General features: G+C 39.5%; 1 protein-coding gene across 9 annotated transcripts in view; it reads left to right on the top strand.

Annotated features, from left to right (window-relative positions):
- Nucleotides 1-16914, top strand: part of NPAS3 (neuronal PAS domain protein 3) — a 926676-nt gene that overhangs the window by 331620 nt on the left and 578142 nt on the right. The gene's annotated exons all lie outside the window — the stretch shown is intronic.

Genomic DNA, 16914 nt, shown 5'->3' with positions numbered 1-16914 from the left:
TCCCTGAGAAGTATATGTAGACATTCAAAGTATGGATATAGCTTGCAGGACTGCAATTTTGAAAGACTTGATTTTATCTCCTGTTAGTCTGTAAGTTATGATTTGGATATAGTTTTGACTCTTGATAGTAGATGCATATTTTAGAAAAGTAATGGAAAGTGGAATTGAAAGATAAATTTCTTTTGGTACACAAAATATTTTTAAAGATTTATGTTTTTTTTTTTGAAAGTCAGAGTTACACAGAGAGAGGAGAGGCAGAGAGAGAGAGAGAGAGAGAGAGAGAGAGAGAGAGAGAAAGAGAAAGAGAGAAAGAGAAAGAGAGAAAGAGAAAGAGAAAAAGAGAAAGAAAGAGAAAGAGAAAGAGAAAGAGAAAGAGAAAGAGAAAGAGAAAGAGAAAGAGAAAGAGAAAGAGGTCTTCCATCCACTGGTTCTTTCCCCAAATGGCTGCAACAGCCAGAGCTGCGCTGATCCGAAGCCAGGAGCCAGGAGCTTCCTCTGGTTCTCCCATGTGGGTGCAGGGGCCCAAGGACTTGGGCCATCTTCTACTGCTTTCCCAGGCCATAGCAAAGAGCTGGATCAGAAGTAGAGCAGCTGAGACTAGAACTGGCACCCATAAGGGATGACAACACTGCAGGCGGTGGCTTAACCCCTATGCCATAGCACCAGCCCCACAAAATACTTTTAAACTCAGGTATCTTTTTTTTATCATACACAATTTCCATGAACTTTTAAAAAAAGGTTTGTTTGTTTGATTATTTGTTTGTTTGTTTAAAAGGCGGAGAGACAGAGAGCACGAGAGAGTGCTTCTATCCTCTGGTTCACTCTCCAGTTGGGTGCAGCAGCCAGCCTGGGCTAGGCTAAAGCCTAGAACATGAAACTCCTTCCAGGTCTCCCACATGGTGGGCAGGAAGCTGAATCAAAAAAGGAGCAACCAGGACTCAAAGTGGCAGTCTGATGTGGGATGCTGGCTGGTATTGTGAGTGTTGGTTTAACTTCCACTCTGCCAAATGCTGGCCCCTCCATGAACGTTCTGAGGTATACCCTCATGTGATATTCAAATTAAGTAGATGGGAGAAGTCTGAGCGCCAGGGTGGAAGTCTTCTCTTGATTTGAGTGGTCTGTATGTACTGTGTACTTGTATGGATGCATGTGTGTATCTGAGAAGGTAGCTGATGTGTTGAGTGACCATTCTGTGGTAAACAGCGTGTCTCATGTAATAGAATATGCAAAATATTCCCACAATATTGTGGTCCTTTGCTCTTTTTATCTGAGCAACAGCAATTAAACAACTTTTCTTTACACATACATGGTAACTGGAGGAACCAGGTCCAAACCCTGATCTACAGTATTTGATGTGTATTTAGCACAAATCAGTTTTCCAGGGTGGACTGCCTTTCCGTTATGAGAAGCAACTCCTCATAGCTGATTTCCCAGTGGTAATCAAGCTTCTGGGTACCATTTTCGTTAGTGGTTCCCCTACCTGAAATTCTGTCCCATTCGGTGCCCTTTCCCTCTTCTCTCTGATATCTTCTCCCCTGGCTTTTTATCATCATCTTCTCTCTGGCCTTCTGTTTCCATGACAGATTTTTTATGGTTGTCTCTTATGAGCCTTGGGTCCTACACAAACCCATCAGGATGAACATTTCCCAGGCTTGTGTTATTCTTGCAATCTCAGACTCTTTGATCTCATTCTCATCCGTGGTTTTACCCACTACCTATTGGCACCTGATGATTCTGCATCTCCTAACCCTAGATTTCTTTTGGGCAGTCCATGTCCACATGTTTAGTTAGCTATTCTGAATTTGCCTTGATTTGCTATAGGGCCCTTAAATTCAAAAGTTGAGCACTGAATTCACCCTCATCTAAAACCGAGTTTGCCTCTCATGTTTCCTTTCACTCAAAGAAATTACCATGCACCCGAGTACCCATGTATAAATTGGAAAGCTAACCTTGAGTCTTACCTTTGCATTCAGAATGGTTAGATCTGCCCTTCTCCCCTCAGTGTCCTTTTTGTCTATTTCGAATCTCCCATTATTTTCTCATCTGGATGATGCTGAAACCGAACCGGAGTCTTGGACAGAAGTCTGTCCTTTCCTATTCCCTCTTTCCATTCTAATTTTCCGTGTAGCTGCTTCCCTGGTCCTCTTGCTCTTCTTTAAAGAAAACATCATGTCACTGTGTTACATCAAAGTATTCCCTGGAATTTTTTCTTTGCTTTCCAAAAACATCAGAAAGTTATACCTAGACTCTGTCTACTTTCCTAGATCCTTCTCTTACCACTCTGTGTTCAAACATCCCTTACCCTCCGCCTTTACCTTTTCTTCGAGTGGCAGCATCACCATCTCTGCTACCTCCTTCTCTCTGTTGACCACGATGACTCATTTCCTGGTTGGCTCAGTTACGCAGGTGAGATTCCTTCAGCTCCCCTTCCTGAGAGCTGGATTTGGGACCCTTCCTTTGTACTTCCTCCCTCAGTCTGTGTACAGTATTTAATGGATTATTTAGTTGTCACCATCTTCAAACCTTTTTACCTCCTTATCCTCAAAGCCTCCAGAAATGCCTGGCATAATGCTCATTAAGCTAATCATATGTTGAATAATGGCCTAATGCTTTAGAAGAATCACTCTTTGGGACAACTAGTATAAAAGCCATTTATAAAGTTATATAATCCAGTAGCTTTGGAAAATAGAGGCAGCTAAGCAAACAATGGGTGGATGAGAAGTAGCGAGTAGGTAATCAGTGCCATTTTTCATTGGCCAGCATTCTGGAGTAATCATCAACTACAAAATAAATCAGAAGCTGATTATGGTTCCTAAATGTTAAAAGTATGAGGGAAACTCTTGGTCTAGTGTCTAGGTCACTGTGAAAACTTGTGGAAATAAAAATTCATGGGCTATATCAGGAGTTGCTATAAACTTTCTGGGAAACTTGGAGGAATTTGTTCAGGAAACTGGTTGCAGACAAGTTTTTATTTTTTTTATCGTTTCTGGAAAACTATCAAGGATATGTTGGCCAGGAAAATTTGAACAGAGAACAGGCCAAATGCTTGTATGAATAGAAAGTATCCTTTTGGCTTTGTTCTTGTTCATTAATAAATATGTTCCTTTCTAACCCTAGCAGGCTATGGTTAATATGAAAACTTTGAAAATAACCCTGTTTTGAAATTTCCCAATGCATGTCTTTATTTGCAAGCAATTTGGGGTAGTTTATGAACAGAATTTTTAAATAAATTAGTGGTCAGCAGATGATTCTGCCAGTGTTATTCAGAGATGATGCTTCTAAGCATAGTGAAACTTTGGACACAAATCAACTTCCATAAAACTATTCATTTTCATTTAATCTGCAGCTCCTTTTGTGAAAAAAAAAATAAAAAGCTGCGTTTTAGTGCTAATCATAATAATCACAATATGAAGCAGATCAACCCAACTAGAGTATTATAAATAACAGGCTACTTGATCTGCAGGAACCTTGTGAAATCACTTGAAGTGGGTCCCCGCCCCCCCCCCCCAGGGTCAGTTACCAAATGGGCCATTAGTTTGTTTTCCTTTGAAGGAGTGTAGGATTTGTCCCTGCACTTGGGCTGCTTTCTCATCCCATTTGGGATGGGCTGACTTAACCTGGTCTCATCCTGTTACTGATCAACAGCCTCAAATGCCAAGTTTCTGAAGATGTTTTAGCCTTGGTCTTGGGAGGCTAGTTTCCCAGTTAGGGTCTTTCTCACATCCTTTCCATGTCTCTCCCTAGATGCTAGCAGTTAGTTGAAATTCGTTGAGTTTGCTTGGTTGATGGATTGACACATAAGGAGAGGGTTTTGTATTTGTGACTGACAAAGTTTTTGGCCAACAAAATGGGTTATTGTTATTAGCAAAGAAAATATGATACTTTAAATGAGATTTCTTCTTCAGACTGGAAGTATAGCTAGAAATCCTTTGTTTAGGTCAGACTGTATTATGGAAAGGAATAGATTTTGAAATTTTAAGTTATTCATCAGAACATTTCTCGTTTCTTTAAAATGTGAAGCAATAGACTGCTATGGAATTTCCTTGTAGGTTTTTTTCTTTTTGTTAAAGATTTATTTATTTATTTGAAAGGCAGAGTTACAGAGAAGCAGAGGCAGAGAGAGAGAGAGAGAGAGGAGGTCTTCCCTCCGCTGGTACACTCCCCAAATGGCCTCAGCTATGCTGATGCCAAGCTGGGAGCCAGAAACTTCTTCCAGGTCTCTGTGTGGGTGCAGAGGCCCAAGGACTTGGGCCATCTTCTATTGTTTTTCCAGATCATAGCAGAGATCTGGATCAGAAGTAGAGCAGGTGGGACTCGAACCAACACCCATATGGGATGCCGGCACTGCAGGCAGTGGCTTCTCCAGCAACACCACAGCACTGGCCCCTTGTAGGTTTGTTTTCTAAGCACCATTTAACATTTCTCTAAATATTCAAGATTTAGGTAAAGCCTGTCCACCCCAATTATAGTTTCAGGTAAGAGAACGAATTTTAGAATCCTTATTTCTAATAGATAATGTTTTAATATATTTAAATCTTTTTAAAAAAGATTTATTTTATTTATTTGAAAGAGTTACAGAGAGCGGTAGAGACACAGAGAAAAATATTCCATCTGCTGGTTCAATCCCCAAATGGCCACAATGGCCGGAGCTGTGCCAATCCAAAGCCAGGAGCTTCTTCCGGGTCTCCCATGTGGGTGCGGGGGCCAAAGGACTTGGGCCATCTTCTACTGCTTTCCCAGGCCATAGCAGAGAGCTGGATCAGAAGAGGAGCAACTGGGATTAGAACCGGTCCCCATATGGGATGCCAGCAATTCAGGCCAGGGCCTTAACCCGCTGCGTCACAGCACTGGCCCATATTTAAATCAACCAAACTTTGTCTGTTTTGACCATAGAATTGGCTTAATAAACAATGTGTCTATTCATAAAAAAAGTTTCTCTTTCATTTTTAGGGTTGGAGGTATAAATAAATAATGTTACTCAGTTGGATTGGATTGTGATTATTTTGATTGACTTTGTTTTCATAAATTATAAATAGGAACAAGTCCCAACTGAAATCTAGGAAATGGTAAATTACTAGTAATTCCACTAATTAAAACTTAAGATCTAACCTAAGTATTATTAATTTCAGTTTGCTCTGAATTTTGTGAGGAATTATGAAAATTATCAAAAGAGCCTAAAGGGATTCATTTTGTGTTTGCTTCACACTGTCCATTGTAATATTAACACAAACACATACATGCACACGCAGACCCTGCTGGCAAGTGGTAATGGTTCAAGCATTTGGTTTCCTTCCACCCACCTAGAAGACCTGGATTCAATTCCCAGCTCCCAGCTTTGGCCCCAGCTTTGCCAGCTGGGGAGTGAACCAGTGAATGGGGACTCTTTATTTGTCATTCTCTTTCCATCTCAAATAAATTTTAAAATAATAATAAAAGTATTCCATTGGAGCCAATCAATTTTGAAAAAAATAAATGATGTACAAAATATTGAAGTTCTTCAAAACATCTCATCACCACTGAATGTGACTTGGGTAGTTTACGACAGTTAAGGAAGATACTCTCATTTGCAAACTCCCAAGATTAAAAGTATTAGTTCATCATTTAATGGTTTTTTTTCTTTTAGATTACAATAAAGAAATGCCTCTTTCCAGGGTAGATTTTATGCCAGTAATTATAAGGGAATCATTTTGGATTATTCTTTATTTGATTTCATTTTTAGGGGTTTAGTGGAGAGTTTATACCTTGAGAGAGTTACCCATATTTTATAGGACTTTCTAAGTTCAGCAGAAATATGGGACATATTTTGACTGGCACTGCTGAAAAGTAGCAAAGCAAAGACAATTTATTGAGAATGATCAACTCAGCATTCTATTGTTTTTGTTGTCAGTGTACTTTGGGAAGTTAGAACATTAAGCCATGAGGCTTATTAATTGTATACCAAATTGTTAAGGTAGAAATTTAAAGTAGACATAGTATTCTGTTTTAGGTTTAACTTTCTTGAAGAGTTCTTTGAACTTTCAATTTGGGTAAAGTTTATGGAGATAGGATTATGGGAAACTGAAAATGGAAATTTCTCTGGCGAGTAATTAGAATTGTCCTATACATTGATGAGGAAGTCTGCAGTTACTGCTTTGATGCTGTGAGTATTCCCGGGGACTAATCTGATCAAACATGGATATGTTGACCTCATCTCATATTGTGTCTGAGTCCTTCATGGACTGTCCTCGCATCTTTTCCTCTCGCGTTATAGATCTTCCAGCTGACTCTATTTGAGTGGAGGAGAGTTCCCACCTTTCTCACGAACGTCTCTAACTCTAGCATTTAGGACAGGATTGCTTCTGCTCTGAGACCTGGTTTCCGGCCCATTTGCTGGGAGTGCTAGCTACATTTCTTCCCTCTGGCTCAGAGTTTTGAGTCTGAGGGTTCCTACTTTGGTCTCTTCTCGACAGAAGCTCTGATTTTCCCTCTTTTTCCCTCATTTTATTATTCTCTTTGTAAAAGACTACAGAGAAAGGTGCCATCGATCACCCATTCATAATTTTCTAATTCTTAAAACACTTCTCAAACTACCACCAAATTCTTGACTTATCCATGGAAAAGAAGTATGGTCCTTACTTATATGATTTTACTTAAAAATCCCTATGTGTTCCTCTTTATTCCTGCTTGCTGTTGCCTAAATACCCGAAGTAGGCAAAACAGTATGAATTACAGTCATACTTAATATTTACAGTAGCTGTGGTAATCCACATTAAGGAATGTATAACAGGCAACACTTAGGAAATACATTTTTGTGGAGAAATATTATAAATTGTAAGTACTATGAATTCATAAAAGATTTTATTTTTGTTCAGTTTAGTTTTAAGGGAGAAGATTCCGACTGCGAAGTGGGAAGGGAGCTGCAAGTTAGGTTGTGAAAACTGTCCATTGTCCTTAGACAGCCATGGTGCTTGTGACAGATGTTAAAAAATGCCAACTTCAGAATCAAACAAAAACCAGTTTAACCAGCACAATGCACTGATTTTAAAATATGTACCAATGCAATCTCACCTAGTCAACGTGATCAATTTCAGTTCACAATTGATCATACTGATAGGTCTAAGAGTCAAAGAGATCACAGAAACAAGACTAGTGTCTGCTAATACTAACTGATAGAATTAAAAAGGAGAGAACAATTCAACATGGGAAGCGGGATACACAGCAGACTCATAGAATGGCAGATGTCCTAAACAGCACTCTGGCCTCAGAATCAGCCCTTAAGGCATTCGGATCTGGCTGAAGAGCCCATGAGAGTATTATAGGCATGGAAAGCCAAGACACTCTGGCAAAAAAAAAAAAAAAAAAAAAAAAAAAAAAAAAAAAAAAAAAAAAAAAAAACCACAAACCTAAATGAAAGATCTCTGCAAGTGAGATCCCAGTAGAAAGAACAGACCATGAAAGAAAGAGGTACCTTTCTCTGAAGGGAGGAGAGAACCTCCACTTTGACTATGACCTTGTCTAAATTAAGATCAAAGTCAGCAAACTCAAAAGGCTTCCATAGCCTTGGCAACTCATGACAAGAGCCTAGAGAGATTTCTGACTCCATAAACAAGAGTGTCAAATTGTAAAGTCAACAACAGGAGTCACTGTGCACTTACTCCTCATGTAGGATCTCTGTCCTTAATGTGTTGTTCAGTGTGAATTAATGCTATAACTAGTACCTAAACAGTATTTTACGCTTTGTGTTCTGTGTGGGTGCACACTGTTGAAATCTTAGTATATACTAAATTGATCTTCTGTATATAAAGATAATTGAAAATGAATCTTGATGGAATGGGAGAGGGAGCAGGAGTTGGGAGGGTTGCAGGTAGGAGGGAAGTTATGGGGGGGAAAAGCCATTGTAATGCATAAGCTGTACTTTGGAAAGTCATATTTGCTAAATGAAAGTTAAAAAAATAAATAAATAATAAGCAGTAATATCTTAAAACTAGAAGGTAAATCTGATGGACTCAGTGGAATATCAGAGCAAAAGAAGGGGAAACAGAGTAGTAAGGGGATTCTGCAAGCAAGAACATGGGGGGAGCTCAACCAGATGGCTCATGAGGTCTGAAAAACCAAAATCCTATTGCGTGCAGCATTTTGTTGGCCCTGGGAACCTCACAGCTTGATCTCCTCTCATGTATATAAATTCTTTCCACAGGCTATCATCTGTTGTATGATTGATTGGCATACAGTTAAATGAATTAAAAACATCTTTGAAAAGAAACCTTCTCTACATGGCCAACTTCTGCTTTATTGACATTAGCCAAAATTCATGTTTGACACTGTTATTCTATAATGGCCAATGGGGTTCAAGTCTTGCAGTAAAGTTAGGATAAATTTAACCACACATTCCTATATTAGGCAGCAAGCCTCAAATTAGGCTTCTGTTTCTCTTTCTTTCTTTCTTTCTTTCTTTTTTTTTTTTTTTTTTTTTTTTTTTGACAGAGTTAGAGACAGACAGAGAGAAAGGTCTTCCTTCTGTTGGTTCACCCCCGAAATGGCAGGAGCCAGGTGCTTCTCCTGGTCTCCCATGGGGTTCAGGGCCCAAGCACTTGGGCCATCCTCCACTGCCTTCCCGGGCCACAGCAGAGAGCTGGCCTGGAAGAGGGGCAACCGGGACAGAATCCGGCGCCCCAACCGGGACTAGAACCCCGTGTGCCAGGGCCTCAGGCGGAGGATTAGCCAAGTGAGCCACCGTGCCGGCCGGGCTTCTGTTTCTTACTAAGTTAAATCTTCTCTTCAGTTTTACGCTACTATTTTTTCAATCACCTGGACTTGACATTTGAGAATTGTCATCAATAGATATTTCCCTTTACCATCTCAACTTTGATTTGATTGTGTAAGCACATTTTTGTGTTTCAGGTATATTCTTCCCCAATAATAGTTTTGTCTTGGGCCTCTGCATTTCCTACCTGTGTGATCCAAACATCATTCATCTCATCTCCTTAATCTCTCCCTCCCACCCATCCTTCAATCTCTCTTCACACATATTTTAGACTGATAACTAATAATCATAATAGAATCCCCCCTTTTGGTAAGTTTTTCTTTTCGAAAACCTGCAATAGTATCTTGCCTGTTGAATGAGTTCATTCATAATTACTTACAATGATAAGCCATGTTTATTTAGCTCTTCAGAGTTTTTCAAGTGTTTTGGAATCCCTCACTTGTTTTTATCATTACAGACTGGATAATATTATTCCTTTTTTAGGCATGAAGAAGATAGTACAAAGACCTCCGTCTTCTCACTCCTCAATAACTGCCTATATTTTTCTTCCCACTTAGAATACCATCTGCCTTTGCTTTGTTGAACCTGGTACTAGCAATTCTTCAGGTGCCATCTCAAGTGTCGCTTCCTCCAGGGAAGATTTTTCTAGTAATAGAACAGGCAACATTCTTCATTTCTTTTCCTGAGATAGTCCTATTTGCTCAATATACTGTTTCAATTGAATTATTCAAATGGAATGTTTTTCAAAAAAAAAAATTCTGGGGTGGATGTTTATCCTAGTGGTTAAGACACCTGCATTCCACATCAGAGCACCTGGGTTTGATACTGGGCTTGGGATCCTCGCTTCTTCCTGCTAGTGAAAACTCTGGAGGCAGCGGTACCAGCTCGAGTAATTGGGTTCCTGTCACTCATGTCGGAGGCCTGGGTTAAGTTCCATGGATTTTCCCTGGTCCAGCCTAGGCCACTTTGTGTATCTGTGGAGTGAATCAGCAGAAGGGGTGGGGTCTCTGTTTCTGTCTCTTTGCCTCTCAAATAAGTAAATATAATTTATAGTTTTTAAATGGAGTCTTGGCTTTAAAGCTTCTACTTCTTTATTTTAAGAACTCTGTCACTCTTCCTTTGATATGACTTTCGGGCACTATTTATAAGCTATGTTGATTGTCAAATTGGTGTTAGGATTTGTAGACAAAGAGTACACAAGACATATTCAAAACATTCATGGAGAGTGTGTGTTATGTTACATGTGTTTCACAGTTTTTGGCATCAGAATGAACATCTTTTCATTTAATTCTCCATGAACTTTTTGGAGTCCTTTTATGTTGCTCTTGACTGCACACTTGTCTTGTCTCTCATGAGAAGGTCTATCCATGGTACATGTACTTATGACAGTAAGTACATTTCTTCAGAGAAGAAATTGTACCAGTAAAAAAAATAGTTGTCTGCATCGTATTCACAATGTTAATTATGCAACTAGGCATTTCCTCAATTTATACTAAATCAAAAGGAAGTATTTTGACTCTTTGAGGTATTCAGAATCTAAACCTGTTAACAGTAACTGGCAAGTTAACATTTCATGTCATCATAATACGAAGTTTGACATAACAGTTTTAGGTGTCAAAGTAATTTTCCTCCAATATACTTTTTCCATGTTAAGGAGTTAGGTAGTTTTATTTCTATTCTAATGTAATGGAGTTTGAAATTCAGACATCATTTTATCCTAAAGCAATACAGGGAAATAGAGGTGGTATCTATCTTATTATAGGAATTCTTGGCTCTTGGGCTTAGCAACAATCATGAGGAGTCTGTGCTTGCTTTGAGAGCAATGGTAGAAGTTTTGGAAATGTGCCGTATTTGGTGAAAGGCAATGAAGCAGAAGGTACGGCTCATCTAGAGTTTAAAATAAACTACCTGCTGGTAGCTTGACAGATAGGAAAAGGGTTAGCTTTAAAAATGATTCTGTCCTCTGCGTTGTTTTAAGCCTGATATATTCCAATGATGTAAGTGGAAAGAACCATTTTTAGCAAGCGAAATAGAGGCGGCTTTTCTTCTAGGAAGCAGTATTCGGTCAACCTTGTTGGTGTTGGTATTTCTGCCTCTGCTTCATCAACTTAGATGTGATGATTAAAAATTCAATACTTCTAGGAGAAGTATTTTTTTTCCTAATGTTTTTATCATCTCATAGTTAATTTTAAAGGCACACGGATTATAAGCCAAGGAACCAAAGTGTAGACTACAGTTCTACTTTTTGCACCATTGTTTTAGGCTTCCTTCAAGTTCAGTATACAACTAGATGGATTACATGCAGAGCATGATAAAGTTGATTGATTGAGCAACATGCCAGGACCTGCAAGGTTATATTTTCACCTTGATTCATTGAAATTAGAGAGACACCCAATTTAAGTGAATTCAATCACATCATGACGAAATGTTAAAATGGGCACTTGGGACACATTTAATATCACTAAAACATGGCCCATTCTTACTTTCACGCAATCATTCATGGCATTTCCTAAAAGATATTTTTAAAAAAAAAATTACAGATTCAACAGCTCAGTAAGAAGAGTCTTTTCATTTATAAAGGAAATATTCAAGGGAAACCGGAATGAAGAGTTTCTTTATGAGAATAATGGAAAGTGGTTTATTAAAAACTTATTTGAAAGAGTAACTGATTTGAGAATGATCTAATCCAGATGAGACCGATGTTTTTAAAGAAAACAAACCTGAATGTGTCCTTTTCATCTTGCGTGCTGTGACGTTATTTGGAGTATTAATAGTCTGTACACATGAACAAATGTGATTTAACTCGGTTTTACTAGATGAGGTAGATTGAGTTAGAAGAGTTAGTGTCTGGGAGAGTAAGAGGAATATTTGAGAAATGGATGGAGTCGGTCCTGCAGAACTCCCTCTGCTGAGCTGCCGACCTTCACCCCCTATGCACGAGTGATAGAAAGTGCTCGACAGCTGTCCATTGCCTTCCATCTCGCCATCAGCCCCAAAGCCAGCCTGCCCTTGTGCCCTGAACTTCACCAGGGAGCTTCGGGTCTCCCTCAGTGAGAAGACCCTCAAAGGCCTCAAACCCAAGGCCTCCAACTGTGTTCTGTAGCCTTGTTCCATCCTTGTTCCCAGAGTCCGTCTCCAGGAGTTTTTCTTAGTTATTGGTCATTTTTCTTGAGTTAATTCAGGACAGGGCCTGGTGGAATGGCAGGTGCAGAGCAAGCAGATGCTGTGTAAGTTCTGGCTGCCGTCCTCCTCACTGTTTTGCCTGTGGACGGTACCCTGCATCTCTAGTGGCCTCCTGGAAACAAGGCCCCTCTCTGCTCTCTGAATCAAAGCAGCTGCCATGATGGGGAGACTCCACCCCACCCCCAAGTGTGGGGAGCAACTGGGAGCAACTCGGACTAGACTAAGTTACTCGGATTAAGACTTATTCTATGCATCTGCTCTCCCACAATATGGCGCTGAGAAGGGAGAAACAGCTTCTACGCAGCTGCCTCTTGCCAACTTGAGTGATGACCTCCAGGAGCTGATCCTGCTCCTGATTGGAGGAGAGCAGCGTACTCGGCGTGTGGGTAGCAGAGTTGGGATTGGTGGAAGAGGACTATAAAGGAGGAGAGAGACAACATGCACCAGGAACATCTAAGGGGAACATCTATCTGAAGGAACACCTGTGCAGCCCCCCGAGAGAGCCGGCCGGTGGTGTGCCGCTCCCCTGCGGAAGTGGGGAAAGTGGCTAGGGGGAACCTTCCACCTCCGTGGAAGGGACGGTAGCCAACCAGGGAAGAACCAGCAGCAAACCTGGGGAGGGCCGAGCAGACAAAAGAACAGCGCAGGGTCCTGTGTTATTCCTCCACGAAGAGGGGGAGCGACATAATGGTGCCGTGACTCGGATATGAAGCCTAGGCAGGGTTTAGTGTCGTTCCTCCATGAAGAGGGGGAGCGACACCAAGCCCAGCCCAATGGCTGGATTCTGTAGGGGAAAGGACATAGCAATGGCCTGCTCTCATAGGATGCCCGGGTTACCTTCGCATTTCCAATTTCTTAACTGGAATTCTAAAATTCTGACACATAAACTAGTCTGTCACTAGTTTATGGTGTTTGACATACTCGATGATTTCCTTGATTCATGATATTTTAAAGAGAATTTCAGTTTAGAGACTGAATATGAATATGAGTTCCTATATAAACAATATAAAAAAGTCTATGTAAGTATACTTATGTAAGCAATATATGCCTATAATAAGTATTTAAATAAATACATATGTTTTCTTAGCCTGTATCTTAAAGTAAATTTTGTGTTTCAGAAGCTAATGTTGGAAAATTGTTATAAATGTATGATATATTTTTGCGGGAAAGTCATTACATTTCCATTTCTTGAAGCTCACCTTTAACTTAATCTGAAATTAAAGAGGTCTATCTGATTAAAATTATGTGAATGAAGAGTTAATTATGAAATTTCCCTTCCCCTCTTTTTGTTTAATCCAAAAGCCTTCAGTGGCAGGATGTGTTTTAATTTTGAGTCCCTGGATTGTTTCAACAGGTTTGCATACCTGAGAGAGATAGCAATTGCTAGGCTAAAATTGCACCTTCTTGGTAGGAGTTTGAAATCATATAACTCAGATTGAGGGAAGACTGAGGCTGTGTGTACTAAATCCTGCACCAAAACCTGCCCAAGGGAGTTTCAGAGTCAAAGGTGATGATTCCATCCTAGTTATGATTGCCATTTCATTGCTTCAGGCAATTGTTGAAGTGAACTAAAGCATTAATACAAAAAAATTACAATTTAAATGTTAATGACTGTTATATCTGATATTTTATATGTTTTAATACATCTGTCCCAATCATCTAATTTTACAGATGAGGTAAGAAATGGAGACTCCTAGAGAGCAAGTGATTTGATCAAGGTCTTTCAGCTAAAGTGTGACCAAGATGGGCCTAAATCCTGTGTCATCTCCTCATCTGAGCTATTTCTGAAAGACTCGCTGGGGAAATTTGAAATTTCTCTGCAGAGTGCTGTTAATGGAATCTCTCCAATGTAAAAGACCCTTAGTACTTTAGTTACTACAGATACATGGATTCTTATTCTGGGTATTATCACATCTTACTGATCATCTTTAGAGATAAATATCAAAGGTCTGAATGCAGGGGAAAGTTGATGCACTAAAAATTCTCTCTCATTTTCTGTCCCAAAGAAGCACATTTGGAATATCTGTCTTAGAAAGGCAAAGAATTGTTTGGGATGGGTAATTGCCAGCTTGACATTTGTTATTATGGCTTTGTCATTTTTACCCCGTAGTTTATGAAATCTGCTATTGCATGTTGCCCAAAGGCTTTAAAAAATCAATGGTTGCATTTTAAAGCATATAGAATAAAATAAATTAAATGCCACAATTCACATTGTATAATTTTAAGACTTTGGGGAAGCTGGGCATATCAAGGTCAGGCTATTCCTGGGGTATTAAGAATACAAGAAGATATTGCTTCCAGCTCATTGTCCTTTCTATATATTTTATGGTGTCAATTTTACTACATAAATGTACAAATGAGAATATATTAAGTGGATATCTACAGATAAGATTTTTGAAACTGAATGCTGCTGAGGTAGCATCACTTGTATTTAAGGGTCTTGACTTACGAGTGGCCTGTAGACATCTGTTGTCCTTTCTGTCATCTCATCAAAATGTAGAAAAGAGAATTAAGAACAGGGAGGAGCTGTGTTTGCATGAATTGAAAGATTTTGTAGGCACTCTGAATACTTATGAAATCTCAACCATGAAATTAAGCTTTCCTTCTCTCTGATGTGTCTTTATAATACAAGCCAATGTTCTTCTTCATGAGGATAAAATAGAATTTATTGACACATACTTCTGGAGTTTGTCTCTCTAAATAAAATTTTTGAAAAGGATTTAAGATAGAAACAATTTATAGTATTCTCTCTGATACTTAAGTGACTTAGGGATCTGACTTAATTACTGACTAGATTATAAGCACCCTAAACTGGATCACAGATATCCTGAGGCTGGACTCTGAATATGTAATTCATTTTAATCCCATAAAACACTCAGTCCAGTGTTGGACACTCACAGGGGAGTGTTAATGACTCATCCTGGAAGGAAGTGAACAAACTTGTGTTTAATGAGTCTTAGTCAAACTACTCTTAAGTGATGATGACAGTTACTCCATTTTCTTTCAGAACTGTGAAGAATTAGACACTTGTCCATTGAACAGTTGCTGTTTATCTCCTACTGTGTGCTTAAGATGGCATGAAATCGAAAACATAATTCTTATATTATTCTTGATTTAATTTTTTTGTCTGGCTGCTAAGTTTCGGAATGCCCTAGAATAGGGGACTTGCCCAAAGGGATGTGCATCTTAGATGAACTTGGGCCCAAGTGATTTAACCTCGTAGTGACCTTGATAATTAAAAGCCTTTTTCTTGTCTACTAGACAAGGACATCTGGTCCCAGGACAGAATTCCTGAGCTGAGGTCTTTGAGTTGACTGTCCTCTCTTGATCAACAGAGACCTGCATGGTCACTTCCTCAGCTCAGACCATTTGATTCGTTCCTTCATTAACTTAGGAGTTGCCATCTCTGCATGTGATATTTTATAAATAAAGTTGATAATACAGTAAATATTAATTATATAAAATTATCCAGTCTTTGAGGTGGAAGGAACCTGTTTTCTTGTGGTTGCTTGTCATTCATGCCTCATTTTTGATGTTTCCTTGCCTAGCTTTGTTTCTCCTTTATCCTATCTTTTTTTTTTTTTTTTTTTTTTTTTTTGCTTTCAAATACAGCCTCTCCTCTACTGCTACATAGGGTTGTTTTGACATAATGCATCTGTCAATTATGATGTACCTAGCACTAATGGGGCACCATGGCGCAGATCCCAATGCATGTAATGTAGCATTTATGCTTAGAGAGTTTAGGAACTTGCAGAAGACATTTCTGTCTGCTTTCTTGGCTGTCCAGGTCATAGATATTAGAAAAATCAAGAACTCATTGGTACCTGTTTTAGCAGAGGAGGATGTTGATACTCCTTCTTGCTTTATTTTCTGTCTTGATGCCTTGCTTCTTTCTCAGAAAGAGGAGGGTAGAAGAGGAAGAGGGTCCTAGAAAGGCTTTGCCCCAGTAGTTCATGTCTGTACTCCTCACTGATTCCTTTCAAGTGAAATGTCATGGCACACTAATGCTTTCTTGAAGCACTGCTCAGAAACCCAGGCTCTAGTTTATCTCCCTTTCAGCCGTTCCTCTGATTACCAGGCTATACCTGGAAATGCTTAGCAGGACCTTGGTATGTAAACTCCTAAGAAATAGTGATTGATTTTTTTAAAAATGTTATAAAGTACAATAATTTCAAATGTAAAAATGGCTCAAATCTGTGAAATGCTCACTCTGTATTGGACTTTAATGGAAGTTCTTTACCTGTGTTCAAGCTTAATACACACAAAACCTAAGTTGATCTCTTGTTTTCCTAAATTATAGATGAAAACGTAAATGCATGCAGGAATTACATGTATATGTCTTTCCAAAGACCTACATCTAGTGAGTGACAAATCTGGGTTTTGAACTCAACTTGAGGTTGATCTTAAATTCATCTGGTCCCCTCTCTGAACTGCCCTCTCCTCTCAGCAGGCACTGTGTGTAGGCATTTGGATATGGAAATGTGTGAACAGGTGACTTGACTTGGAGGGATCAATAATTGTGGACCAATGCTATTAAGCAGCTTTGTTTTCTTAGCTCAAGGGCTTATTTAGGACAACTATGAGAAGTTGTGAATGCTCTCCAGGGTGTTGGGAATGAACTAATGTAAAGAAGCACAAGTTCACAATCATGGCTTCACAATGACCTCTGGCATGCAAAGGAATCACCTCCAATTCCAGAAAGCTTTATTGCACAGCATTAGTGTCCTAATTGGAGTGGCAGGGAAAGTAACACTGAAATACTCATTTTCTCAGTGATTTGCGGAACTATGCATGTTATGCCATGGCAAGTGCTGTAACAGGGTCTGAGGTCTGGTTCTCTGGAAGCAGAACCTGAGGTGGGGTTCTTGCACAAGTGATATGGTGAGGGGTGCCCTTAAGGGAGACTTGGGAGGGAGCGAGAGATACTGGGTACAGGGTGAGGGAAGGACAGCCTCATTCTGAGCCCAGGGCTGGAGGAGGGCACTGGA

This window comes from Oryctolagus cuniculus, chromosome 12, assembly GCF_051225735.1.
Source record: "Oryctolagus cuniculus isolate XC-2025 breed Fujian yellow rabbit chromosome 12, ASM5122573v1, whole genome shotgun sequence".
In the NCBI taxonomy this organism is placed as follows: Eukaryota; Metazoa; Chordata; class Mammalia; order Lagomorpha; family Leporidae; genus Oryctolagus; species Oryctolagus cuniculus.
Note: the sequence above shows the minus strand (reverse complement) of the source record. Positions and strands in the feature narration are given on the sequence as shown.